Source organism: Castor canadensis, chromosome 15, assembly GCF_047511655.1.
Source record: "Castor canadensis chromosome 15, mCasCan1.hap1v2, whole genome shotgun sequence".
Taxonomy (NCBI): Eukaryota; Metazoa; Chordata; class Mammalia; order Rodentia; family Castoridae; genus Castor; species Castor canadensis.
Genome location: NC_133400.1, coordinates 39,538,522 through 39,566,473, shown reverse-complemented (window position 1 = coordinate 39,566,473; position 27,952 = coordinate 39,538,522).

Sequence of the window (27,952 nt, the reverse complement as noted above, 5' to 3'; positions counted from 1 at the left end):
TTGGGTTCCTCACCCATGAAAACGCTGAGAAGTAGGCAGTATTCCTTTACCCAGCTAACTCAGTTCACAATGCTGTTCAAGGTGGTAGACCCTTTCCTTTCTAACATTAATGATTCTCTCAGAAGTTCGACAGTGATTCTTCCCATCCCTCTAAGTGCAGTATTTTGCACAAAGGTGGTATTGCTCACCCATGAAAACGCTGAATTGTAGGCATTATTCCTTTAAAGCAGTATATCAATTCGCATTGGAAAACAAGATGCTTGACCCTGCTGCTTCTAACATTCATAGTTCTTTTCTAAGAGATGTAGTGCTGGTTCCATTGACTGGAAAGAGGTCATTTTGCACAAACTTGAGGTTCCTCCACCCATAAAAACACTGAGAGTTAGACAGTATTCCCTTCAACAGGTAAGTCAATTCACAGTGCTTAACAGGGTGCTAGACCCTCTTCCTTCTAACATTAATGATTGTCTAACAAGACCTACAGTATGCCTCCATTCCCTTCAAAGGGGCTATTTAGCAGAACATTGATTTTCCTCCCCCTGAAAACACTGAGAGTTGGCAGTATTCCATTCAACAGGTAACTCAATTCATAGTGCTTAACAAGATGCTTGACCCTCTTGCTTCTAAGACTTATGCATCTCTTACAGGAGAAACAGTGCTTCTTCCTTCCATTGAAACAGGGCTCTTTTGCACAAAGATAATCTTCTTCACACTGTAAATGCCTGAGAGACAGGTAGTATTCCTTTGTAAAGCTCACTCAATTCTCACTTTTAAACAACAGTCGAGACCCTCTTGCTGCTGGAATGAATGCTTTTCATACATCCTAAACTGTTCTGGTTCCATTCAGTTGAAGGCAGCTATTTGGCCCAACGGTGATCTTCCTCACACATGAATAAACTGAGGGGTAGTCAGTATTCCTTTCAACAGGTAACTCATTTCTCATAGGGAGACAAGTGGCAAACTATTCCTGCCTCTCACATACTGCATCCTGCCCTGAGCTACAAGTGAATGTGCATTTCGCCGAAAGTGGGTATTTTTCAAGGAGTGAATGATTCTCCATTGTCAAAGGCTTTCATTTGGCAAGCACTCCTTTCACATGCTAATTCAACTCTCACAGGAAAACAATGTGCTTGCAACTGCTGCTGCAAACCTTGACATCTGCTTGCCAGACACATAGTGCATGTTCCATTCAGTGGAAAGGGTCTATTGGCACAAAGATGGATTTGCTCACACTGTCAAACCCTTGACAGATAGGCAGTGTTCCTTTTGAATGCTAAATCACTTGAAGCTGCTAAACAAAGTGCTTGAGCATCTTTCTTGTAACCTTTGTGGTTCTCCTACAAGACATACAGTAATCCTTCCCTTCATGGAAACAGGCAATTTTGCCCCAAAATCAAGTTCCTCACACTTTCAAACTGTCAGAGGCAGGTGGTCTTCCTTTTAAAACTTCACTCTACTCACACTGTTACACAACTTGCTGTACGCTCTTGCTTCCAACCTAAATAATTTAATCAGAAGAGCCTCAGAACTTCTTCCATTCTCTTCAAAGGGGTGATGTTGCACAAAGGTGATATACCTCATCCTTGAAAACACTGAGTGGTAGGTAGTATTCCTGGAAAAAAGTTACTCACGTATCATCCGAAGACAAGCTGCTTCACCCTCCTGCTTGTAACATTCATACTTTTCTTACAACACCCACACAGCTGGGTCCAGTCAGTTGTAAGAGGAGATTTTGCACAAAGTTGAAGGTTCTCACATATAAAAGCACTGAGAGGTATCAATATGTCCTTAAACAGCTAACTCAGTTGAGAATCCTCAACAGAGTGCTAGGCTCTCTTCCTGTTAACAGTAATGTCTCTCTTATAAGACCTACAGTGCAGCTTCCATTCACTCGAAAGGAGCAATTTTGAAAAATCCTGGTAGTCCTCATCCCTGAAAACCCTGAGAGGTAGGTAGTATTCCATTAAACAACTCACTCAATTCCCAAAGCTGAAGAAGGTGCTTGACCCTCTTCTTTCTAACATTGATGGATTTCATACAAGAGCAACAGTGTTTCTCCATTCCCTTCACAAAGGCAATTTTGCACAAAGGTGAGGTTCCTGACTCCTGAAAACTCTGAGAAGTAGGCAGTATTCCTTTAAACAGCTAAGTCAGTTCACAATGCTAAACAACTTGCTACACCCTGTTGCTTCAAACATTCATGAGTCTCTTACAAGAGCTACCAGGAATCTTCCATTCGCTTGTATGGGATATTTTGCAAAAGTTGGGTTCCTCACCCATGAAAACGCTGAGAGGTAGGCAGTATTCCTTTACCCAGCTAACTCAGTTCACAATGCTGTTCAAAGTGGTAGACCCTTTCCTTTCTAACATTAATGATTCTCTCACAAGATCGACAGTGATTCTTCCCATCCCTCTAAGTGCGGTATTTTGCCCAAAGGTGGTATTGCTCACCCATGAAAACGCTGAGTTGTAGGCATTATTCCTTTAAAGCAGTATATCAATTCGCCTTTGAAAACAAGGTGCTTGACCCTCCTGCTTCTAACATTCATACTTCTCTTCCAAGAGATGTAGTGCTGGTTCCATTGACTTGAAAGAGGCAATTTTGCACAAACTTGAGGTTCCTCCACCCATAAAAACACTGAGAGTTAGACAGTATTCCCTTCAACAGGTAAGTCAATTCACAGTGCTTAACAGGGTGCTAGACCCTCTTGCTTCTAACATTAATGATTGTCTTACAAGACCTACACTATGCCTCCATTCCCTTGGAAGGGGCTATTTAGCAAAACATTGATTTTCCTCCACCTGAAAACACAGAGAGTTAGGCAGTATTCCATTCAACAGGTAACTCAATTCATAGTGCTTAACAAGGTGCTTGACCCTCTTGCTTCTAACACTTATGCATCTCTTACAGGAGAAACAGTGCTTCTTCCTTCCATTGAAACAGGGCTCTTTTGCACAAAGATAATCTTCTTCACACTGTAAAAGCCTGAGAGACAGGTAGTATTCCTTTGTAAAGCTCACTCAATTCTCACTTTTAAACAACAGTCGAGACCCTCTTGCTGCTGGAATGAATGGTTTTCATACATCCTAAACTGTTCTGGTTCCATTCAGTTGAAGGCAGCTATTTGGCCCAACGGTGATCTTCCTCACACATGAATAAACTGAGGGGTAGTCAGTATTCCTTTCAACAGGTAACTCATTTCTCATAGGGAGACAAGTGGCAAACTATTCCTGCCTCTCACATACTGCATCCTGCCCTGAGCTACAAGTGAATGTGCATTTCGCCGAAAGTGGGTATTTTTCAAGGAGTGAATGATTCTCCATTGTCAAAGGCTTTCATTTGGCAAGCACTCCTTTCACATGCTAATTCAACTCTCACATGAAAACAATGTGCTTGCAAGTCCTGCTGCAAACCTTGACCCCTGCTGGCAAGAGACACAGTGCATGTTCCATTCAGTGGAAAGGGTCTATTGGCACAAAGATGGATTTGCTCACACTGTCAAACTCTTGACAGATAGGCAGTCTTCCTTTTGAATGCTAAATCACTTGAAGCTGCTAAACAAAGTGCTAGAGCATCTTTCTTGTAATCTTTGTGGTTCTCCTACAAGACATACAGTAATCCTTCCCTTCATGGAAACAGGCAATTTTGCCCCAAAATCAAGTTCGCCACACTTTCAAACTGTGAGAGGCAGGTGGTCTTCCTTTTAAAACTTCACTCTACTCACACTGTTACACAACTTGCTGTGCGCTCTTGCTTCCAACCTAAATAATTTTCTCAGAAGAGCCTCAGAACTTCTTTCATTCTCTTCAAAGGGGTGATGTTGCACAAATGTGATATACCTCATCCTTGAAAACACTGAGTGGTAGACAGTATTCCTGGAAACAAGTTACTCACGTATCATCCGAAGACAAGCTGCTTCACCCTCTTGCTTGTAACATTCATACTTTTCTTACAACACCCACACAGCTGGGTCCAGTCAGTTATAAGAGGAGATTTTGCACAAAGTTGAAGGTTCTCACATATAAAAGCACTGAGAGGTATCAATATGTCCTTAAACAGCTAACTCATTTGAGAATCCTCAACAGAGTGCTAGGCTCTCTTCCTGTTAACAGTAATGTCTCTCTTATAAGACCTACAGTGCAGCTTCCATTCACTCGAATGGGGCAATTTTGAAAAATCCTGGTAGTCCTCATCCCTAAAAACCCTGAGAGGTAAGTAGTATTCCATTAAACAACTCATTCAATTCACAAAGCTGAAGAATGTGCTTGACCCTCTTCCTTTTAACATTGATGGATATCATACAAGAGCAACAGTGTTTCTCCATTCACTTCACAGAGGCAATTTTGCACAAAGGTGAGGTTCCTGACTCCTGAAAACTCTGAGAAGTAGGCAGTATTCCTTTAAACAGCTAAGTCAATTCACAATGCTAAACAACTTGCTACACCCTGTTGCTTCAAACATTCATGAGTCTCTTACAAGAGCTACCAGGAATCTTCCATTCGCTTGTATGGGATATTTTGCAAAAGTTGGGTTCCTCACCCATGAAAACGCTGAGAGGTAGGCAGTATTCCTTTACCCAGCTAACTCAGTTCACAATGCTGTTCAAGGTGGTAGACCCTTTCCTTTCTAACATTAATGATTCTCTCAGAAGTTCGACAGTGATTCTTCCCATCCCTCTAAGTGCAGTATTTTGCACAAAGGTGGTATTGCTCACCCATGAAAACGCTGAGTTGTAGGCATTATTCCTTTAAAGCAGTATATCAATTCGCATTGGAAAACAAGGTGCTTGACCCTGCTGCTTCTAACATTCATACTTCTTTTCCAAGAGATGTAGTGCTGGTTCCATTGACTGGAAAGAGGTCATTTTGCACAAACTTGAGGTTCCTCCACCCATAAAAACACTGAGAGTTAGACAGTATTCCCTTCAACAGGTAAGTCAATTCACAGTGCTTAACAGGGTGCTAGACCCTCTTCCTTCTAACATTAATGATTGTCTAACAAGACCTACAGTATGCCTCCATTCCCTTGAAAGGAGCTATTTAGCAGAACATTGATTTTCCTCCCCCTGAAAACACTGAGAATTGGCAGTATTCCATTCAAAAGGTAACTCAATTCATAGTGCTTAACAAGATGCTTGACCCTCTTGCTTCTAACACTTATGCATCTCTTACAGGAGAAACAGTGCTTCTTCCTTCCATTGAAACAGGGCTCTTTTGCACAAAGATAATCTTCTTCACACTGTAAATGCCTGAGAGACAGGTAGTATTCCTTTGTAAAGCTCACTCAATTCTCACTTTTAAACAACAGTCGAGAACCTCTTGCTGCTGGAATGAATGCTTTTCATACATCCTAAACTGTTCTGGTTCCATTCAGTTGAAGGCAGCTATTTGGCCCAACGGTGATCTTCCTCACACATGAATAAACTGAGGGGTAGTCAGTATTCCTTTCAACAGGTAACTCATTTCTCATAGGGAGACAAGTTGCAAACTATTAATGCCTCTCACATACTGCATCCTGCCCTGAGCTACAAGTGAATGTGCATTTCGCCGAAAGTGGGTATTTTTCAAGGAGTGAATGATTCTCCATTGTCAAAGGCTTTCATTTGGCAAGCACTCCTTTCACATGCTAATTCAACTCTCACAGGAAAACAATGTGCTTGCAACTCCTGCTGCAAACCTTGACATCTGCTTGCCAGACACACAGTGCATGTTCCATTCAGTGGAAAGGGTCTACTGGCACAAAGATGGATTTGCTCACACTGTCAAACCCTTGACAGATAGGCAGTGTTCCTTTTGAATGCTAAATCACTTGAAGCTGCTAAACAAAGTGCTTGAGCATCTTTCTTGTAACCTTTGTGGTTCTCCTACAAGACATACAGTAATCCTTCCCTTCATGGAAACAGGCAATTTTGCCCCAAAATCAAGTTCGCCACACTTTCAAACTGAGAGAGGCAGGTGGTCTTCCTTTTAAAACTTCACTCTACTCACACTGTTACACAACTTCCTGTGCGCTCTTGCTTCCAACCTAAATAATTTAATCAGAAGAGCCTCAGAACTTCTTCCATTGTCTTCAAAGGGGTGATGTTGCACAAAGGTGATATACCTCATCCTTGAAAACACTGAGTGGTAGGCAGTATTCCTGGAAAAAAGTTACTCACGTATCATCCGAAGACAAGCTGCTTCACCCTCCTGCTTGTAACATTCATACTTTTCTTACAACACCCACACAGCTGGGTCCAGTCAGTTGTAAGAGGAGATTTTGCACAAAGTTGAAGGTTCTCACATATAAAAGCACTGAGAGGTATCAGTATGTCCTTAAACAGCTAACTCATTTGAGAATTCTCTACAGAGTGCTAGGCTCTCTTCCTGTTAACAGTAATGTCTCTCTTATAAGACCTACAGTGCAGCTTCCATTCACTCGAAAGGGGCAATTTTGAAAAATCCTGGTAGTCCTCATCCCTGAAAACCCTGAGAGGCAGGTAGTATTCCATTAAACAACTCACTCAATTCCCAAAGCTGAAGAAGGTGCTTGACCCTCTTCTTTCTAACATTGATGGATTTCATACAAGAGCAACAGTGTTTCTCCATTCCCTTCACAAAGGCAATTTTGCACAAAGGTGAGGTTCCTGACTCCTGAAAACTCTGAGAAGTAGGCAGTATTCCTTTAAACAGCTAAGTCAATTCACAATGCTAAACAACTTGCTACACCCTGTTGCTTCAAACATTCATGAGTCTCTTACAAGAGCTACCAGGAATCTTCCATTCGCTTGTATGGGATATTTTGCAAAAGTTGGGTTCCTCACCCATGAAAACGCTGAGAGGTAGGCAGTATTCCTTTACCCAGCTAACTCAGTTCACAATGCTGTTCAAAGTGGTAGACCCTTTCCTTTCTAACATTAATGATTCTCTCACAAGATCGACAGTGATTCTTCCCATCCCTCTAAGTGCGGTATTTTGCCCAAAGGTGGTATTCCTCACCCATGAAAACGCTGAGTTGTAGGCATTATTCCTTTAAAGTAGTATATCAATTCGCCTTTGAAAACAAGGTGCTTGACCCTCCTGCTTCTAACATTCATACTTCTCTTCCAAGAGATGTAGTGCTGGTTCCATTGAGTTGAAAGAGGCAATTTTGCACAAACTTGAGGTTCCTCCACCCATAAAAACACTGAGAGTTAGACAGTATTCCCTTCAACAGGTAAGTCAATTCACAGTGCTTAACAGGGTGCTAGACCCTCTTGCTTCTAACATTAATGATTGTCTTACAAGACCTACACTATGCCTCCATTCCCTTGGAAGGGGCTATTTAGCAAAACATTGATTTTCCTCCACCTGAAAACACAGAGAGTTAGGCAGTATTCCATTCAACAGGTAACTCAATTCATAGTGCTTAACAAGGTGCTTGACCCTCTTGCTTCTAACACTTATGCATCTCTTACAGGAGAAACAGTGCTTCTTCCTTCCATTGAAACAGGGCTCTTTTGCACAAAGATAATCTTCTTCACACTGTAAAAGCCTGAGAGACAGGTAGTATTCCTTTGTAAAGCTCACTCAATTCTCACTTTTAAACAACAGTCGAGACCCTCTTGCTGCTGGAATGAATGGTTTTCATACATCCTAAACTGTTCTGGTTCCATTCAGTTGAAGGCAGCTATTTGGCCCAACGGTGATCTTCCTCACACATGAATAAACTGAGGGGTAGTCAGTATTCCTTTCAACAGGTAACTCATTTCTCATAGGGAGACAAGTGCCAAACTATTCCTGCCTCTCACATACTGCATCCTGCCCTGAGCTACAAGTGTATGTGCATTTCGCCGAAAGTGGGTATTTTTCAAGGAGTGAATGATTCTCCATTGTCAAAGGCTTTCATTTGGCAAGCACTCCTTTCACATGCTAATTCACCTCTCACATGAAAACAATGTGCTTGCAAGTCCTGCTGCAAACCTTGACCCCTGCTGGCAAGAGACACAGTGCATGTTCCATTCAGTGGAAAGGGTCTATTGGCACAAAGATGGATTTGCTCACACTGTCAAACTCTTGACAGATAGGCAGTCTTCCTTTTGAATGCTAAATCACTTGAAGCTGCTAAACAAAGTGCTAGAGCATCTTTCTTGTAATCTTTGTGGTTCTCCTACAAGACATACAGTAATCCTTCCCTTCATGGAAACAGGCAATTTTGCCCCAAAATCAAGTTCGCCACACTTTCAAACTGTGAGAGGCAGGTGGTCTTCCTTTTAAAACTTCACTCTACTCACACTGTTACACAACTTGCTGTGCGCTCTTGCTTCCAACCTAAATAATTTTCTCAGAAGAGCCTCAGAACTTCTTTCATTCTCTTCAAAGGGGTGATGTTGCACAAATGTGATATACCTCATCCTTGAAAACACTGAGTGGTAGACAGTATTCCTGGAAACAAGTTACTCACGTATCATCCGAAGACAAGCTGCTTCACCCTCTTGCTTGTAACATTCATACTTTTCTTACAACACCCACACAGCTGGGTCCAGTCAGTTATAAGAGGAGATTTTGCACAAAGTTGAAGGTTCTCACATATAAAAGCACTGAGAGGTATCAATATGTCCTTAAACAGCTAACTCAGTTGAGAATCCTCAACAGAGTGCTAGGCTCTCTTCCTGTTAACAGTAATGTCTCTCTTATAAGACCTACAGTGCAGCTTCCATTCACTCGAATGGGGCAATTTTGAAAAATCCTGGTAGTCCTCATCCCTAAAAACCCTGAGAGGTAAGTAGTATTCCATTAAACAACTCATTCAATTCACAAAGCTGAAGAATGTGCTTGACCCTCTTCCTTTTAACATTGATGGATATCATACAAGAGCCACAGTGTTTCTCCATTCACTTCACAGAGGCAATTTTGCACAAAGGTGAGGTTCCTGACTCCTGAAAACTCTGAGAAGTAGGCAGTATTCCTTTAAACAGCTAAGTCAATTCACAATGCTAAACAACTTGCTACACCCTGTTGCTTCAAACATTCATGAGTCTCTTACAAGAGCTACCAGGAATCTTCCATTCGCTTGTATGGGATATTTTGCAAAAGTTGGGTTCCTCACCCATGAAAACGCTGAGAGGTAGGCAGTATTCCTTTACCCAGCTAACTCAGTTCACAATGCTGTTCAAGGTGGTAGACCCTTTCTTTTCTAACATTAATGATTCTCTCAGAAGTTCGACAGTGATTCTTCCCATCCCTCTAAGTGCAGTATTTTGCACAAAGGTGGTATTGCTCACCCATGAAAACGCTGAGTTGTAGGCATTATTCCTTTAAAGCAGTATATCAATTCGCATTGGAAAACAAGGTGCTTGACCCTCCTGCTTCTAACATTCATACTTCTCTTCCAAGAGATGTAGTGCTGGTTCCATTGACTTGAAAGAGGCAATTTTGCACAAACTTGAGGTTCCTCCACCCATAAAAACACTGAGAGTTAGACAGTATTCCCTTCAACAGGTAAGTCAATTCACAGTGCTTAACAGGGTGCTAGACCCTCTTGCTTCTAACATTAATGATTGTCTTACAAGACCTACACTATGCCTCCATTCCCTTGGAAGGGGCTATTTAGCAAAACATTGATTTTCCTCCACCTGAAAACACAGAGAGTTAGGCAGTATTCCATTCAACAGGTAACTCAATTCATAGTGCTTAACAAGGTGCTTGACCCTCTTGCTTCTAACACTTATGCATCTCTTACAGGAGAAACAGTGCTTCTTCCTTCCATTGAAACAGGGCTCTTTTGCACAAAGATAATCTTCTTCACACTGTAAAAGCCTGAGAGACAGGTAGTATTCCTTTGTAAAGCTCACTCAATTCTCACTTTTAAACAACAGTCGAGACCCTCTTGCTGCTGGAATGAATGGTTTTCATACATCCTAAACTGTTCTGGTTCCATTCAGTTGAAGGCAGCTATTTGGCCCAACGGTGATCTTCCTCACACATGAATAAACTGAGGGGTAGTCAGTATTCCTTTCAACAGGTAACTCATTTCTCATAGGGAGACAAGTGCCAAACTATTCCTGCCTCTCACATACTGCATCCTGCCCTGAGCTACAAGTGAATGTGCATTTCGCCGAAAGTGGGTATTTTTCAAGGAGTGAATGATTCTCCATTGTCAAAGGCTTTCATTTGGCAAGCACTCCTTTCACATGCTAATTCAACTCTCACAGGAAAACAATGTGCTTGCAACTGCTGCTGCAAACCTTGACATCTGCTTGCCAGACACACAGTGCATGTTCCATTCAGTGGAAAGGGTCTATTGGCACAAAGATGGATTTGCTCACACTGTCAAACCCTTGACAGATAGGCAGTGTTCTTTTTGAATGCTAAATCACTTGAAGCTGCTAAACAAAGTGCTTGAGCATCTTTCTTGTAACCTTTGTGGTTCTCCTACAAGACATACAGTAATCCTTCCCTTCATGGAAACAGGCAATTTTGCCCCAAAATCAAGTTCGCCACACTTTCAAACTGTGAGAGGCAGGTGGTCTTCCTTTTAAAACTTCACTCTACTCACACTGTTACACAACTTGCTGTGCGCTCTTGCTTCCAACCTAAATAATTTTCTCAGAAGAGCCTCAGAACTTCTTTCATTCTCTTCAAAGGGGTGATGTTGCACAAATGTGATATACCTCATCCTTGAAAACACTGAGTGGTAGACAGTATTCCTGGAAACAAGTTACTCACGTATCATCCGAAGACAAGCTGCTTCACCCTCCTGCTTGTAACATTCATACTTTTCTTACAACACCCACACAGCTGGGTCCAGTCAGTTGTAAGAGGAGATTTTGCACAAAGTTGAAGGTTCTCACATATAAAAGCACTGAGAGGTATCAGTATGTCCTTAAACAGCTAACTCAGTTGAGAATCCTCAACAGAGTGCTAGGCTCTCTTCCTGTTAACAGTAATGTCTCTCTTATAAGACCTACAGTGCAGCTTCTATTCACTCGAATGGGGCAATTTTGAAAAATCCTTGTAGTCCTCATCCCTGAAAACCCTGAGAGGTAGGTAGTATTCCATTAAACAACTCACTCAATTCCCAAAGCTGAAGAAGGTGCTTGACCCTCTTCTTTCTAACATTGATGGATTTCATACAAGAGCAACAGTGTTTCTCCATTCCCTTCACAAAGGCAATTTTGCACAAAGGTGAGGTTCCTGACTCCTGAAAACTCTGAGAAGTAGGCAGTATTCCTTTAAACAGCTAAGTCAATTCACAATGCTAAACAACTTGCTACACCCTGTTGCTTCAAACATTCATGAGTCTCTTACAAGAGCTATCAGGAATCTTCCATTCGCTTGTATGGGATATTTTGCAAAAGTTGGGTTCCTCACCCATGAAAACGCTGAGAAGTAGGCAGTATTCCTTTACCCAGCTAACTCAGTTCACAATGCTGTTCAAGGTGGTAGACCCTTTCCTTTCTAACATTAATGATTCTCTCAGAAGTTCGACAGTGATTCTTCCCATCCCTCTAAGTGCAGTATTTTGCACAAAGGTGGTATTGCTCACCCATGAAAACGCTGAATTGTAGGCATTATTCCTTTAAAGCAGTATATCAATTCGCATTGGAAAACAAGATGCTTGACCCTGCTGCTTCTAACATTCATAGTTCTTTTCTAAGAGATGTAGTGCTGGTTCCATTGACTGGAAAGAGGTCATTTTGCACAAACTTGAGGTTCCTCCACCCATAAAAACACTGAGAGTTAGACAGTATTCCCTTCAACAGGTAAGTCAATTCACAGTGCTTAACAGGGTGCTAGACCCTCTTCCTTCTAACATTAATGATTGTCTAACAAGACCTACAGTATGCCTCCATTCCCTTCAAAGGGGCTATTTAGCAGAACATTGATTTTCCTCCCCCTGAAAACACTGAGAGTTGGCAGTATTCCATTCAACAGGTAACTCAATTCATAGTGCTTAACAAGATGCTTGACCCTCTTGCTTCTAAGTCTTATGCATCTCTTACAGGAGAAACAGTGCTTCTTCCTTCCATTGAAACAGGGCTCTTTTGCACAAAGATAATCTTCTTCACACTGTAAATGCCTGAGAGACAGGTAGTATTCCTTTGTAAAGCTCACTCAATTCTCACTTTTAAACAACAGTCGAGACCCTCTTGCTGCTGGAATGAATGCTTTTCATACATCCTAAACTGTTCTGGTTCCATTCAGTTGAAGGCAGCTATTTGGCCCAATGGTGATCTTCCTCACACATGAATAAACTGAGGGGTAGTCAGTATTCCTTTCAACAGGTAACTCATTTCTCATAGGGAGACAAGTGGCAAACTATTCCTGCCTCTCACATACTGCATCCTGCCCTGAGCTACAAGTGAATGTGCATTTCGCCGAAAGTGGGTATTTTTCAAGGAGTGAATGATTCTCCATTGTCAAAGGCTTTCATTTGGCAAGCACTCCTTTCACATGCTATTTCAACTCTCACAGGAAAACAATGTGCTTGCAACTGCTGCTGCAAACCTTGACATCTGCTTGCCAGACACATAGTGCATGTTCCATTCAGTGGAAAGGGTCTATTGGCACAAAGATGGATTTGCTCACACTGTCAAACCCTTGACAGATAGGCAGTGTTCCTTTTGAATGCTAAATCACTTGAAGCTGCTAAACAAAGTGCTTGAGCATCTTTCTTGTAACCTTTGTGGTTCTCCTACAAGACATACAGTAATCCTTCCCTTCATGGAAACAGGCAATTTTGCCCCAAAATCAAGTTCCTCACACTTTCAAACTGTCAGAGGCAGGTGGTCTTCCTTTTAAAACTTCACTCTACTCACACTGTTACACAACTTGCTGTACGCTCTTGCTTCCAACCTAAATAATTTAATCAGAAGAGCCTCAGAACTTCTTCCATTCTCTTCAAAGGGGTGATGTTGCACAAAGGTGATATACCTCATCCTTGAAAACACTGAGTGGTAGGTAGTATTCCTGGAAAAAAGTTACTCACGTATCATCCGAAGACAAGCTGCTTCACCCTCCTGCTTGTAACATTCATACTTTTCTTACAACACCCACACAGCTGGGTCCAGTCAGTTGTAAGAGGAGATTTTGCACAAAGTTGAAGGTTCTCACATATAAAAGCACTGAGAGGTATCAATATGTCCTTAAACAGCTAACTCAGTTGAGAATCCTCAACAGAGTGCTAGGCTCTCTTCCTGTTAACAGTAATGTCTCTCTTATAAGACCTACAGTGCAGCTTCCATTCACTCGAAAGGAGCAATTTTGAAAAATCCTGGTAGTCCTCATCCCTGAAAACCCTGAGAGGTAGGTAGTATTCCATTAAACAACTCACTCAATTCCCAAAGCTGAAGAAGGTGCTTGACCCTCTTCTTTCTAACATTGATGGATTTCATACAAGAGCAACAGTGTTTCTCCATTCCCTTCACAAAGGCAATTTTGCACAAAGGTGAGGTTCCTGACTCCTGAAAACTCTGAGAAGTAGGCAGTATTCCTTTAAACAGCTAAGTCAGTTCACAATGCTAAACAACTTGCTACACCCTGTTGCTTCAAACATTCATGAGTCTCTTACAAGAGCTACCAGGAATCTTCCATTCGCTTGTATGGGATATTTTGCAAAAGTTGGGTTCCTCACCCATGAAAACGCTGAGAGGTAGGCAGTATTCCTTTACCCAGCTAACTCAGTTCACAATGCTGTTCAAAGTGGTAGACCCTTTCCTTTCTAACATTAATGATTCTCTCACAAGATCGACAGTGATTCTTCCCATCCCTCTAAGTGCGGTATTTTGCCCAAAGGTGGTATTGCTCACCCATGAAAACGCTGAGTTGTAGGCATTATTCCTTTAAAGCAGTATATTAATTCGCCTTTGAAAACAAGGTGCTTGACCCTCCTGCTTCTAACATTCATACTTCTCTTCCAAGAGATGTAGTGCTGGTTCCATTGACTTGAAAGAGGCAATTTTGCACAAACTTGAGGTTCCTCCACCCATAAAAACACTGAGAGTTAGACAGTATTCCCTTCAACAGGTAAGTCAATTCACAGTGCTTAACAGGGTGCTAGACCCTCTTGCTTCTAACATTAATGATTGTCTTACAAGACCTACACTATGCCTCCATTCCCTTGGAAGGGGCTATTTAGCAAAACATTGATTTTCCTCCACCTGAAAACACAGAGAGTTAGGCAGTATTCCATTCAACAGGTAACTCAATTCATAGTGCTTAACAAGGTGCTTGACCCTCTTGCTTCTAACACTTATGCATCTCTTACGGGAGAAACAGTGCTTCTTCCTTCCATTGAAACAGGGCTCTTTTGCACAAAGATAATCTTCTTCACACTGTAAAAGCCTGAGAGACAGGTAGTATTCCTTTGTAAAGCTCACTCAATTCTCACTTTTAAACAACAGTCGAGACCCTCTTGCTGCTGGAATGAATGGTTTTCATACATCCTAAACTGTTCTGGTTCCATTCAGTTGAAGGCAGCTATTTGGCCCAACGGTGATCTTCCTCACACATGAATAAACTGAGGGGTAGTCAGTATTCCTTTCAACAGGTAACTCATTTCTCATAGGGAGACAAGTGGCAAACTATTCCTGCCTCTCACATACTGCATCCTGCCCTGAGCTACAAGTGAATGTGCATTTCGCCGAAAGTGGGTATTTTTCAAGGAGTGAATGATTCTCCATTGTCAAAGGCTTTCATTTGGCAAGCACTCCTTTCACATGCTAATTCAACTCTCACATGAAAACAATGTGCTTGCAAGTCCTGCTGCAAACCTTGACCCCTGCTGGCAAGAGACACAGTGCATGTTCCATTCAGTGGAAAGGGTCTATTGGCACAAAGATGGATTTGCTCACACTGTCAAACTCTTGACAGATAGGCAGTCTTCCTTTTGAATGCTAAATCACTTGAAGCTGCTAAACAAAGTGCTAGAGCATCTTTCTTGTAATCTTTGTGGTTCTCCTACAAGACATACAGTAATCCTTCCCTTCATGGAAACAGGCAATTTTGCCCCAAAATCAAGTTCGCCACACTTTCAAACTGTGAGAGGCAGGTGGTCTTCCTTTTAAAACTTCACTCTACTCACACTGTTACAAAACTTGCTGTGCGCTCTTGCTTCCAACCTAAATAATTTTCTCAGAAGAGCCTCAGAACTTCTTTCATTCTCTTCAAAGGGGTGATGTTGCACAAATGTGATATACCTCATCCTTGAAAACACTGAGTGGTAGACAGTATTCCTGGAAACAAGTTACTCACGTATCATCCGAAGACAAGCTGCTTCACCCTCTTGCTTGTAACATTCATACTTTTCTTACAACACCCACACAGCTGGGTCCAGTCAGTTATAAGAGGAGATTTTGCACAAAGTTGAAGGTTCTCACATATAAAAGCACTGAGAGGTATCAATATGTCCTTAAACAGCTAACTCATTTGAGAATCCTCAACAGAGTGCTAGGCTCTCTTCCTGTTAACAGTAATGTCTCTCTTATAAGACCTACAGTGCAGCTTCCATTCACTCGAATGGGGCAATTTTGAAAAATCCTGGTAGTCCTCATCCCTAAAAACCCTGAGAGGTAAGTAGTATTCCATTAAACAACTCATTCAATTCACAAAGCTGAAGAATGTGCTTGACCCTCTTCCTTTTAACATTGATGGATATCATACAAGAGCAACAGTGTTTCTCCATTCACTTCACAGAGGCAATTTTGCACAAAGGTGAGGTTCCTGACTCCTGAAAACTCTGAGAAGTAGGCAGTATTCCTTTAAACAGCTAAGTCAATTCACAATGCTAAACAACTTGCTACACCCTGTTGCTTCAAACATTCATGAGTCTCTTACAAGAGCTACCAGGAATCTTCCATTCGCTTGTATGGGATATTTTGCAAAAGTTGGGTTCCTCACCCATGAAAACGCTGAGAGGTAGGCAGTATTCCTTTACCCAGCTAACTCAGTTCACAATGCTGTTCAAGGTGGTAGACCCTTTCCTTTCTAACATTAATGATTCTCTCAGAAGTTCGACAGTGATTCTTCCCATCCCTCTAAGTGCAGTATTTTGCACAAAGGTGGTATTGCTCACCCATGAAAACGCTGAGTTGTAGGCATTATTCCTTTAAAGCAGTATATCAATTCGCATTGGAAAACAAGGTGCTTGACCCTGCTGCTTCTAACATTCATACTTCTTTTCCAAGAGATGTAGTGCTGGTTCCATTGACTGGAAAGAGGTCATTTTGCACAAACTTGAGGTTCCTCCACCCATAAAAACACTGAGAGTTAGACAGTATTCCCTTCAACAGGTAAGTCAATTCACAGTGCTTAACAGGGTGCTAGACCCTCTTCCTTCTAACATTAATGATTGTCTAACAAGACCTACAGTATGCCTCCATTCCCTTGAAAGGAGCTATTTAGCAGAACATTGATTTTCCTCCCCCTGAAAACACTGAGAATTGGCAGTATTCCATTCAAAAGGTAACTCAATTCATAGTGCTTAACAAGATGCTTGACCCTCTTGCTTCTAACACTTATGCATCTCTTACAGGAGAAACAGTGCTTCTTCCTTCCATTGAAACAGGGCTCTTTTGCACAAAGATAATCTTCTTCACACTGTAAATGCCTGAGAGACAGGTAGTATTCCTTTGTAAAGCTCACTCAATTCTCACTTTTAAACAACAGTCGAGACCCTCTTGCTGCTGGAATGAATGCTTTTCATACATCCTAAACTGTTCTGGTTCCATTCAGTTGAAGGCAGCTATTTGGCCCAACGGTGATCTTCCTCACACATGAATAAACTGAGGGGTAGTCAGTATTCCTTTCAACAGGTAACTCATTTCTCATAGGGAGACAAGTGGCAAACTATTCCTGCCTCTCACATACTGCATCCTGCCCTGAGCTACAAGTGAATGTGCATTTCGCCGAAAGTGGGTATTTTTCAAGGAGTGAATGATTCTCCATTGTCAAAGGCTTTCATTTGGCAAGCACTCCTTTCACATGCTATTTCAACTCTCACAGGAAAACAATGTGCTTGCAACTGCTGCTGCAAACCTTGACATCTGCTTGCCAGACACATAGTGCATGTTCCATTCAGTGGAAAGGGTCTATTGGCACAAAGATGGATTTGCTCACACTGTCAAACCCTTGACAGATAGGCAGTGTTCCTTTTGAATGCTAAATCACTTGAAGCTGCTAAACAAAGTGCTTGAGCATCTTTCTTGTAACCTTTGTGGTTCTCCTACAAGACATACAGTAATCCTTCCCTTCATGGAAACAGGCAATTTTGCCCCAAAATCAAGTTCCTCACACTTTCAAACTGTCAGAGGCAGGTGGTCTTCCTTTTAAAACTTCACTCTACTCACACTGTTACACAACTTGCTGTACGCTCTTGCTTCCAACCTAAATAATTTAATCAGAAGAGCCTCAGAACTTCTTCCATTCTCTTCAAAGGGGTGATGTTGCACAAAGGTGATATACCTCATCCTTGAAAACACTGAGTGGTAGGTAGTATTCCTGGAAAAAAGTTACTCACGTATCATCCGAAGACAAGCTGCTTCACCCTCCTGCTTGTAACATTCATACTTTTCTTACAACACCCACACAGCTGGGTCCAGTCAGTTGTAAGAGGAGATTTTGCACAAAGTTGAAGGTTCTCACATATAAAAGCACTGAGAGGTATCAATATGTCCTTAAACAGCTAACTCAGTTGAGAATCCTCAACAGAGTGCTAGGCTCTCTTCCTGTTAACAGTAATGTCTCTCTTATAAGACCTACAGTGCAGCTTCCATTCACTCGAAAGGAGCAATTTTGAAAAATCCTGGTAGTCCTCATCCCTGAAAACCCTGAGAGGTAGGTAGTATTCCATTAAACAACTCACTCAATTCCCAAAGCTGAAGAAGGTGCTTGACCCTCTTCTTTCTAACATTGATGGATTTCATACAAGAGCAACAGTGTTTCTCCATTCCCTTCACAAAGGCAATTTTGCACAAAGGTGAGGTTCCTGACTCCTGAAAACTCTGAGAAGTAGGCAGTATTCCTTTAAACAGCTAAGTCAGTTCACAATGCTAAACAACTTGCTACACCCTGTTGCTTCAAACATTCATGAGTCTCTTACAAGAGCTACCAGGAATCTTCCATTCGCTTGTATGGGATATTTTGCAAAAGTTGGGTTCCTCACCCATGAAAACGCTGAGAGGTAGGCAGTATTCCTTTACCCAGCTAACTCAGTTCACAATGCTGTTCAAAGTGGTAGACCCTTTCCTTTCTAACATTAATGATTCTCTCACAAGATCGACAGTGATTCTTCCCATCCCTCTAAGTGCGGTATTTTGCCCAAAGGTGGTATTGCTCACCCATGAAAACGCTGAGTTGTAGGCATTATTCCTTTAAAGCAGTATATCAATTCGCCTTTGAAAACAAGGTGCTTGACCCTCCTGCTTCTAACATTCATACTTCTCTTCCAAGAGATGTAGTGCTGGTTCCATTGACTTGAAAGAGGCAATTTTGCACAAACTTGAGGTTCCTCCACCCATAAAAACACTGAGAGTTAGACAGTATTCCCTTCAACAGGTAAGTCAATTCACAGTGCTTAACAGGGTGCTAGACCCTCTTGCTTCTAACATTAATGATTGTCTTACAAGACCTACACTATGCCTCCATTCCCTTGGAAGGGGCTATTTAGCAAAACATTGATTTTCCTCCACCTGAAAACACAGAGAGTTAGGCAGTATTCCATTCAACAGGTAACTCAATTCATAGTGCTTAACAAGGTGCTTGACCCTCTTGCTTCTAACACTTATGCATCTCTTACAGGAGAAACAGTGCTTCTTCCTTCCATTGAAACAGGGCTCTTTTGCACAAAGATAATCTTCTTCACACTGTAAAAGCCTGAGAGACAGGTAGTATTCCTTTGTAAAGCTCACTCAATTCTCACTTTTAAACAACAGTCGAGACCCTCTTGCTGCTGGAATGAATGGTTTTCATACATCCTAAACTGTTCTGGTTCCATTCAGTTGAAGGCAGCTATTTGGCCCAACGGTGATCTTCCTCACACATGAATAAACTGAGGGGTAGTCAGTATTCCTTTCAACAGGTAACTCATTTCTCATAGGGAGACAAGTGGCAAACTATTCCTGCCTCTCACATACTGCATCCTGCCCTGAGCTACAAGTGAATGTGCATTTCGCCGAAAGTGGGTATTTTTCAAGGAGTGAATGATTCTCCATTGTCAAAGGCTTTCATTTGGCAAGCACTCCTTTCACATGCTAATTCAACTCTCACATGAAAACAATGTGCTTGCAAGTCCTGCTGCAAACCTTGACCCCTGCTGGCAAGAGACACAGTGCATGTTCCATTCAGTGGAAAGGGTCTATTGGCACAAAGATGGATTTGCTCACACTGTCAAACTCTTGACAGATAGGCAGTCTTCCTTTTGAATGCTAAATCACTTGAAGCTGCTAAACAAAGTGCTAGAGCATCTTTCTTGTAATCTTTGTGGTTCTCCTACAAGACATACAGTAATCCTTCCCTTCATGGAAACAGGCAATTTTGCCCCAAAATCAAGTTCGCCACACTTTCAAACTGTGAGAGGCAGGTGGTCTTCCTTTTAAAACTTCACTCTACTCACACTGTTACAAAACTTGCTGTGCGCTCTTGCTTCCAACCTAAATAATTTTCTCAGAAGAGCCTCAGAACTTCTTTCATTCTCTTCAAAGGGGTGATGTTGCACAAATGTGATATACCTCATCCTTGAAAACACTGAGTGGTAGACAGTATTCCTGGAAACAAGTTACTCACGTATCATCCGAAGACAAGCTGCTTCACCCTCTTGCTTGTAACATTCATACTTTTCTTACAACACCCACACAGCTGGGTCCAGTCAGTTATAAGAGGAGATTTTGCACAAAGTTGAAGGTTCTCACATATAAAAGCACTGAGAGGTATCAATATGTCCTTAAACAGCTAACTCATTTGAGAATCCTCAACAGAGTGCTAGGCTCTCTTCCTGTTAACAGTAATGTCTCTCTTATAAGACCTACAGTGCAGCTTCCATTCACTCGAATGGGGCAATTTTGAAAAATCCTGGTAGTCCTCATCCCTAAAAACCCTGAGAGGTAAGTAGTATTCCATTAAACAACTCATTCAATTCACAAAGCTGAAGAATGTGCTTGACCCTCTTCCTTTTAACATTGATGGATATCATACAAGAGCAACAGTGTTTCTCCATTCACTTCACAGAGGCAATTTTGCACAAAGGTGAGGTTCCTGACTCCTGAAAACTCTGAGAAGTAGGCAGTATTCCTTTAAACAGCTAAGTCAATTCACAATGCTAAACAACTTGCTACACCCTGTTGCTTCAAACATTCATGAGTCTCTTACAAGAGCTACCAGGAATCTTCCATTCGCTTGTATGGGATATTTTGCAAAAGTTGGGTTCCTCACCCATGAAAACGCTGAGAGGTAGGCAGTATTCCTTTACCCAGCTAACTCAGTTCACAATGCTGTTCAAGGTGGTAGACCCTTTCCTTTCTAACATTAATGATTCTCTCAGAAGTTCGACAGTGATTCTTCCCATCCCTCTAAGTGCAGTATTTTGCACAAAGGTGGTATTGCTCACCCATGAAAACGCTGAGTTGTAGGCATTATTCCTTTAAAGCAGTATATCAATTCGCATTGGAAAACAAGGTGCTTGACCCTGCTGCTTCTAACATTCATACTTCTTTTCCAAGAGATGTAGTGCTGGTTCCATTGACTGGAAAGAGGTCATTTTGCACAAACTTGAGGTTCCTCCACCCATAAAAACACTGAGAGTTAGACAGTATTCCCTTCAACAGGTAAGTCAATTCACAGTGCTTAACAGGGTGCTAGACCCTCTTCCTTCTAACATTAATGATTGTCTAACAAGACCTACAGTATGCCTCCATTCCCTTGAAAGGAGCTATTTAGCAGAACATTGATTTTCCTCCCCCTGAAAACACTGAGAATTGGCAGTATTCCATTCAAAAGGTAACTCAATTCATAGTGCTTAACAAGATGCTTGACCCTCTTGCTTCTAACACTTATGCATCTCTTACAGGAGAAACAGTGCTTCTTCCTTCCATTGAAACAGGGCTCTTTTGCACAAAGATAATCTTCTTCACACTGTAAATGCCTGAGAGACAGGTAGTATTCCTTTGTAAAGCTCACTCAATTCTCACTTTTAAACAACAGTCGAGACCCTCTTGCTGCTGGAATGAATGCTTTTCATACATCCTAAACTGTTCTGGTTCCATTCAGTTGAAGGCAGCTATTTGGCCCAACGGTGATCTTCCTCACACATGAATAAACTGAGGGGTAGTCAGTATTCCTTTCAACAGGTAACTCATTTCTCATAGGGAGACAAGTGGCAAACTATTCCTGCCTCTCACATACTGCATCCTGCCCTGAGCTACAAGTGAATGTGCATTTCGCCGAAAGTGGGTATTTTTCAAGGAGTGAATGATTCTCCATTGTCAAAGGCTTTCATTTGGCAAGCACTCCTTTCACATGCTATTTCAACTCTCACAGGAAAACAATGTGCTTGCAACTGCTGCTGCAAACCTTGACATCTGCTTGCCAGACACATAGTGCATGTTCCATTCAGTGGAAAGGGTCTATTGGCACAAAGATGGATTTGCTCACACTGTCAAACCCTTGACAGATAGGCAGTGTTCCTTTTGAATGCTAAATCACTTGAAGCTGCTAAACAAAGTGCTTGAGCATCTTTCTTGTAACCTTTGTGGTTCTCCTACAAGACATACAGTAATCCTTCCCTTCATGGAAACAGGCAATTTTGCCCCAAAATCAAGTTCCTCACACTTTCAAACTGTCAGAGGCAGGTGGTCTTCCTTTTAAAACTTCACTCTACTCACACTGTTACACAACTTGCTGTACGCTCTTGCTTCCAACCTAAATAATTTAATCAGAAGAGCCTCAGAACTTCTTCCATTCTCTTCAAAGGGGTGATGTTGCACAAAGGTGATATACCTCATCCTTGAAAACACTGAGTGGTAGGTAGTATTCCTGGAAAAAAGTTACTCACGTATCATCCGAAGACAAGCTGCTTCACCCTCCTGCTTGTAACATTCATACTTTTCTTACAACACCCACACAGCTGGGTCCAGTCAGTTGTAAGAGGAGATTTTGCACAAAGTTGAAGGTTCTCACATATAAAAGCACTGAGAGGTATCAATATGTCCTTAAACAGCTAACTCAGTTGAGAATCCTCAACAGAGTGCTAGGCTCTCTTCCTGTTAACAGTAATGTCTCTCTTATAAGACCTACAGTGCAGCTTCCATTCACTCGAAAGGAGCAATTTTGAAAAATCCTGGTAGTCCTCATCCCTGAAAACCCTGAGAGGTAGGTAGTATTCCATTAAACAACTCACTCAATTCCCAAAGCTGAAGAAGGTGCTTGACCCTCTTCTTTCTAACATTGATGGATTTCATACAAGAGCAACAGTGTTTCTCCATTCCCTTCACAAAGGCAATTTTGCACAAAGGTGAGGTTCCTGACTCCTGAAAACTCTGAGAAGTAGGCAGTATTCCTTTAAACAGCTAAGTCAGTTCACAATGCTAAACAACTTGCTACACCCTGTTGCTTCAAACATTCATGAGTCTCTTACAAGAGCTACCAGGAATCTTCCATTCGCTTGTATGGGATATTTTGCAAAAGTTGGGTTCCTCACCCATGAAAACGCTGAGAGGTAGGCAGTATTCCTTTACCCAGCTAACTCAGTTCACAATGCTGTTCAAAGTGGTAGACCCTTTCCTTTCTAACATTAATGATTCTCTCACAAGATCGACAGTGATTCTTCCCATCCCTCTAAGTGCGGTATTTTGCCCAAAGGTGGTATTGCTCACCCATGAAAACGCTGAGTTGTAGGCATTATTCCTTTAAAGCAGTATATCAATTCGCCTTTGAAAACAAGGTGCTTGACCCTCCTGCTTCTAACATTCATACTTCTCTTCCAAGAGATGTAGTGCTGGTTCCATTGACTTGAAAGAGGCAATTTTGCACAAACTTGAGGTTCCTCCACCCATAAAAACACTGAGAGTTAGACAGTATTCCCTTCAACAGGTAAGTCAATTCACAGTGCTTAACAGGGTGCTAGACCCTCTTGCTTCTAACATTAATGATTGTCTTACAAGACCTACACTATGCCTCCATTCCCTTGGAAGGGGCTATTTAGCAAAACATTGATTTTCCTCCACCTGAAAACACAGAGAGTTAGGCAGTATTCCATTCAACAGGTAACTCAATTCATAGTGCTTAACAAGGTGCTTGACCCTCTTGCTTCTAACACTTATGCATCTCTTACAGGAGAAACAGTGCTTCTTCCTTCCATTGAAACAGGGCTCTTTTGCACAAAGATAATCTTCTTCACACTGTAAAAGCCTGAGAGACAGGTAGTATTCCTTTGTAAAGCTCACTCAATTCTCACTTTTAAACAACAGTCGAGACCCTCTTGCTGCTGGAATGAATGGTTTTCATACATCCTAAACTGTTCTGGTTCCATTCAGTTGAAGGCAGCTATTTGGCCCAACGGTGATCTTCCTCACACATGAATAAACTGAGGGGTAGTCAGTATTCCTTTCAACAGGTAACTCATTTCTCATAGGGAGACAAGTGGCAAACTATTCCTGCCTCTCACATACTGCATCCTGCCCTGAGCTACAAGTGAATGTGCATTTCGCCGAAAGTGGGTATTTTTCAAGGAGTGAATGATTCTCCATTGTCAAAGGCTTTCATTTGGCAAGCACTCCTTTCACATGCTAATTCAACTCTCACATGAAAACAATGTGCTTGCAAGTCCTGCTGCAAACCTTGACCCCTGCTGGCAAGAGACACAGTGCATGTTCCATTCAGTGGAAAGGGTCTATTGGCACAAAGATGGATTTGCTCACACTGTCAAACTCTTGACAGATAGGCAGTCTTCCTTTTGAATGCTAAATCACTTGAAGCTGCTAAACAAAGTGCTAGAGCATCTTTCTTGTAATCTTTGTGGTTCTCCTACAAGACATACAGTAATCCTTCCCTTCATGGAAACAGGCAATTTTGCCCCAAAATCAAGTTCGCCACACTTTCAAACTGTGAGAGGCAGGTGGTCTTCCTTTTAAAACTTCACTCTACTCACACTGTTACAAAACTTGCTGTGCGCTCTTGCTTCCAACCTAAATAATTTTCTCAGAAGAGCCTCAGAACTTCTTTCATTCTCTTCAAAGGGGTGATGTTGCACAAATGTGATATACCTCATCCTTGAAAACACTGAGTGGTAGACAGTATTCCTGGAAACAAGTTACTCACGTATCATCCGAAGACAAGCTGCTTCACCCTCTTGCTTGTAACATTCATACTTTTCTTACAACACCCACACAGCTGGGTCCAGTCAGTTATAAGAGGAGATTTTGCACAAAGTTGAAGGTTCTCACATATAAAAGCACTGAGAGGTATCAATATGTCCTTAAACAGCTAACTCATTTGAGAATCCTCAACAGAGTGCTAGGCTCTCTTCCTGTTAACAGTAATGTCTCTCTTATAAGACCTACAGTGCAGCTTCCATTCACTCGAATGGGGCAATTTTGAAAAATCCTGGTAGTCCTCATCCCTAAAAACCCTGAGAGGTAAGTAGTATTCCATTAAACAACTCATTCAATTCACAAAGCTGAAGAATGTGCTTGACCCTCTTCCTTTTAACATTGATGGATATCATACAAGAGCAACAGTGTTTCTCCATTCACTTCACAGAGGCAATTTTGCACAAAGGTGAGGTTCCTGACTCCTGAAAACTCTGAGAAGTAGGCAGTATTCCTTTAAACAGCTAAGTCAATTCACAATGCTAAACAACTTGCTACACCCTGTTGCTTCAAACATTCATGAGTCTCTTACAAGAGCTACCAGGAATCTTCCATTCGCTTGTATGGGATATTTTGCAAAAGTTGGGTTCCTCACCCATGAAAACGCTGAGAGGTAGGCAGTATTCCTTTACCCAGCTAACTCAGTTCACAATGCTGTTCAAGGTGGTAGACCCTTTCCTTTCTAACATTAATGATTCTCTCAGAAGTTCGACAGTGATTCTTCCCATCCCTCTAAGTGCAGTATTTTGCACAAAGGTGGTATTGCTCACCCATGAAAACGCTGAGTTGTAGGCATTATTCCTTTAAAGCAGTATATCAATTCGCATTGGAAAACAAGGTGCTTGACCCTGCTGCTTCTAACATTCATACTTCTTTTCCAAGAGATGTAGTGCTGGTTCCATTGACTGGAAAGAGGTCATTTTGCACAAACTTGAGGTTCCTCCACCCATAAAAACACTGAGAGTTAGACAGTATTCCCTTCAACAGGTAAGTCAATTCACAGTGCTTAACAGGGTGCTAGACCCTCTTCCTTCTAACATTAATGATTGTCTAACAAGACCTACAGTATGCCTCCATTCCCTTGAAAGGAGCTATTTAGCAGAACATTGATTTTCCTCCCCCTGAAAACACTGAGAATTGGCAGTATTCCATTCAAAAGGTAACTCAATTCATAGTGCTTAACAAGATGCTTGACCCTCTTGCTTCTAACACTTATGCATCTCTTACAGGAGAAACAGTGCTTCTTCCTTCCATTGAAACAGGGCTCTTTTGCACAAAGATAATCTTCTTCACACTGTAAATGCCTGAGAGACAGGTAGTATTCCTTTGTAAAGCTCACTCAATTCTCACTTTTAAACAACAGTCGAGACCCTCTTGCTGCTGGAATGAATGCTTTTCATACATCCTAAACTGTTCTGGTTCCATTCAGTTGAAGGCAGCTATTTGGCCCAACGGTGATCTTCCTCACACATGAATAAACTGAGGGGTAGTCAGTATTCCTTTCAACAGGTAACTCATTTCTCATAGGGAGACAAGTGGCAAACTATTCCTGCCTCTCACATACTGCATCCTGCCCTGAGCTACAAGTGAATGTGCATTTCGCCGAAAGTGGGTATTTTTCAAGGAGTGAATGATTCTCCATTGTCAAAGGCTTTCATTTGGCAAGCACTCCTTTCACATGCTATTTCAACTCTCACAGGAAAACAATGTGCTTGCAACTGCTGCTGCAAACCTTGACATCTGCTTGCCAGACACATAGTGCATGTTCCATTCAGTGGAAAGGGTCTATTGGCACAAAGATGGATTTGCTCACACTGTCAAACCCTTGACAGATAGGCAGTGTTCCTTTTGAATGCTAAATCACTTGAAGCTGCTAAACAAAGTGCTTGAGCATCTTTCTTGTAACCTTTGTGGTTCTCCTACAAGACATACAGTAATCCTTCCCTTCATGGAAACAGGCAATTTTGCCCCAAAATCAAGTTCCTCACACTTTCAAACTGTCAGAGGCAGGTGGTCTTCCTTTTAAAACTTCACTCTACTCACACTGTTACACAACTTGCTGTACGCTCTTGCTTCCAACCTAAATAATTTAATCAGAAGAGCCTCAGAACTTCTTCCATTCTCTTCAAAGGGGTGATGTTGCACAAAGGTGATATACCTCATCCTTGAAAACACTGAGTGGTAGGTAGTATTCCTGGAAAAAAGTTACTCACGTATCATCCGAAGACAAGCTGCTTCACCCTCCTGCTTGTAACATTCATACTTTTCTTACAACACCCACACAGCTGGGTCCAGTCAGTTGTAAGAGGAGATTTTGCACAAAGTTGAAGGTTCTCACATATAAAAGCACTGAGAGGTATCAATATGTCCTTAAACAGCTAACTCAGTTGAGAATCCTCAACAGAGTGCTAGGCTCTCTTCCTGTTAACAGTAATGTCTCTCTTATAAGACCTACAGTGCAGCTTCCATTCACTCGAAAGGAGCAATTTTGAAAAATCCTGGTAGTCCTCATCCCTGAAAACCCTGAGAGGTAGGTAGTATTCCATTAAACAACTCACTCAATTCCCAAAGCTGAAGAAGGTGCTTGACCCTCTTCTTTCTAACATTGATGGATTTCATACAAGAGCAACAGTGTTTCTCCATTCCCTTCACAAAGGCAATTTTGCACAAAGGTGAGGTTCCTGACTCCTGAAAACTCTGAGAAGTAGGCAGTATTCCTTTAAACAGCTAAGTCAGTTCACAATGCTAAACAACTTGCTACACCCTGTTGCTTCAAACATTCATGAGTCTCTTACAAGAGCTACCAGGAATCTTCCATTCGCTTGTATGGGATATTTTGCAAAAGTTGGGTTCCTCACCCATGAAAACGCTGAGAGGTAGGCAGTATTCCTTTACCCAGCTAACTCAGTTCACAATGCTGTTCAAAGTGGTAGACCCTTTCCTTTCTAACATTAATGATTCTCTCACAAGATCGACAGTGATTCTTCCCATCCCTCTAAGTGCGGTATTTTGCCCAAAGGTGGTATTGCTCACCCATGAAAACGCTGAGTTGTAGGCATTATTCCTTTAAAGCAGTATATCAATTCGCCTTTGAAAACAAGGTGCTTGACCCTCCTGCTTCTAACATTCATACTTCTCTTCCAAGAGATGTAGTGCTGGTTCCATTGACTTGAAAGAGGCAATTTTGCACAAACTTGAGGTTCCTCCACCCATAAAAACACTGAGAGTTAGACAGTATTCCCTTCAACAGGTAAGTCAATTCACAGTGCTTAACAGGGTGCTAGACCCTCTTGCTTCTAACATTAATGATTGTCTTACAAGACCTACACTATGCCTCCATTCCCTTGGAAGGGGCTATTTAGCAAAACATTGATTTTCCTCCACCTGAAAACACAGAGAGTTAGGCAGTATTCCATTCAACAGGTAACTCAATTCATAGTGCTTAACAAGGTGCTTGACCCTCTTGCTTCTAACACTTATGCATCTCTTACAGGAGAAACAGTGCTTCTTCCTTCCATTGAAACAGGGCTCTTTTGCACAAAGATAATCTTCTTCACACTGTAAAAGCCTGAGAGACAGGTAGTATTCCTTTGTAAAGCTCACTCAATTCTCACTTTTAAACAACAGTCGAGACC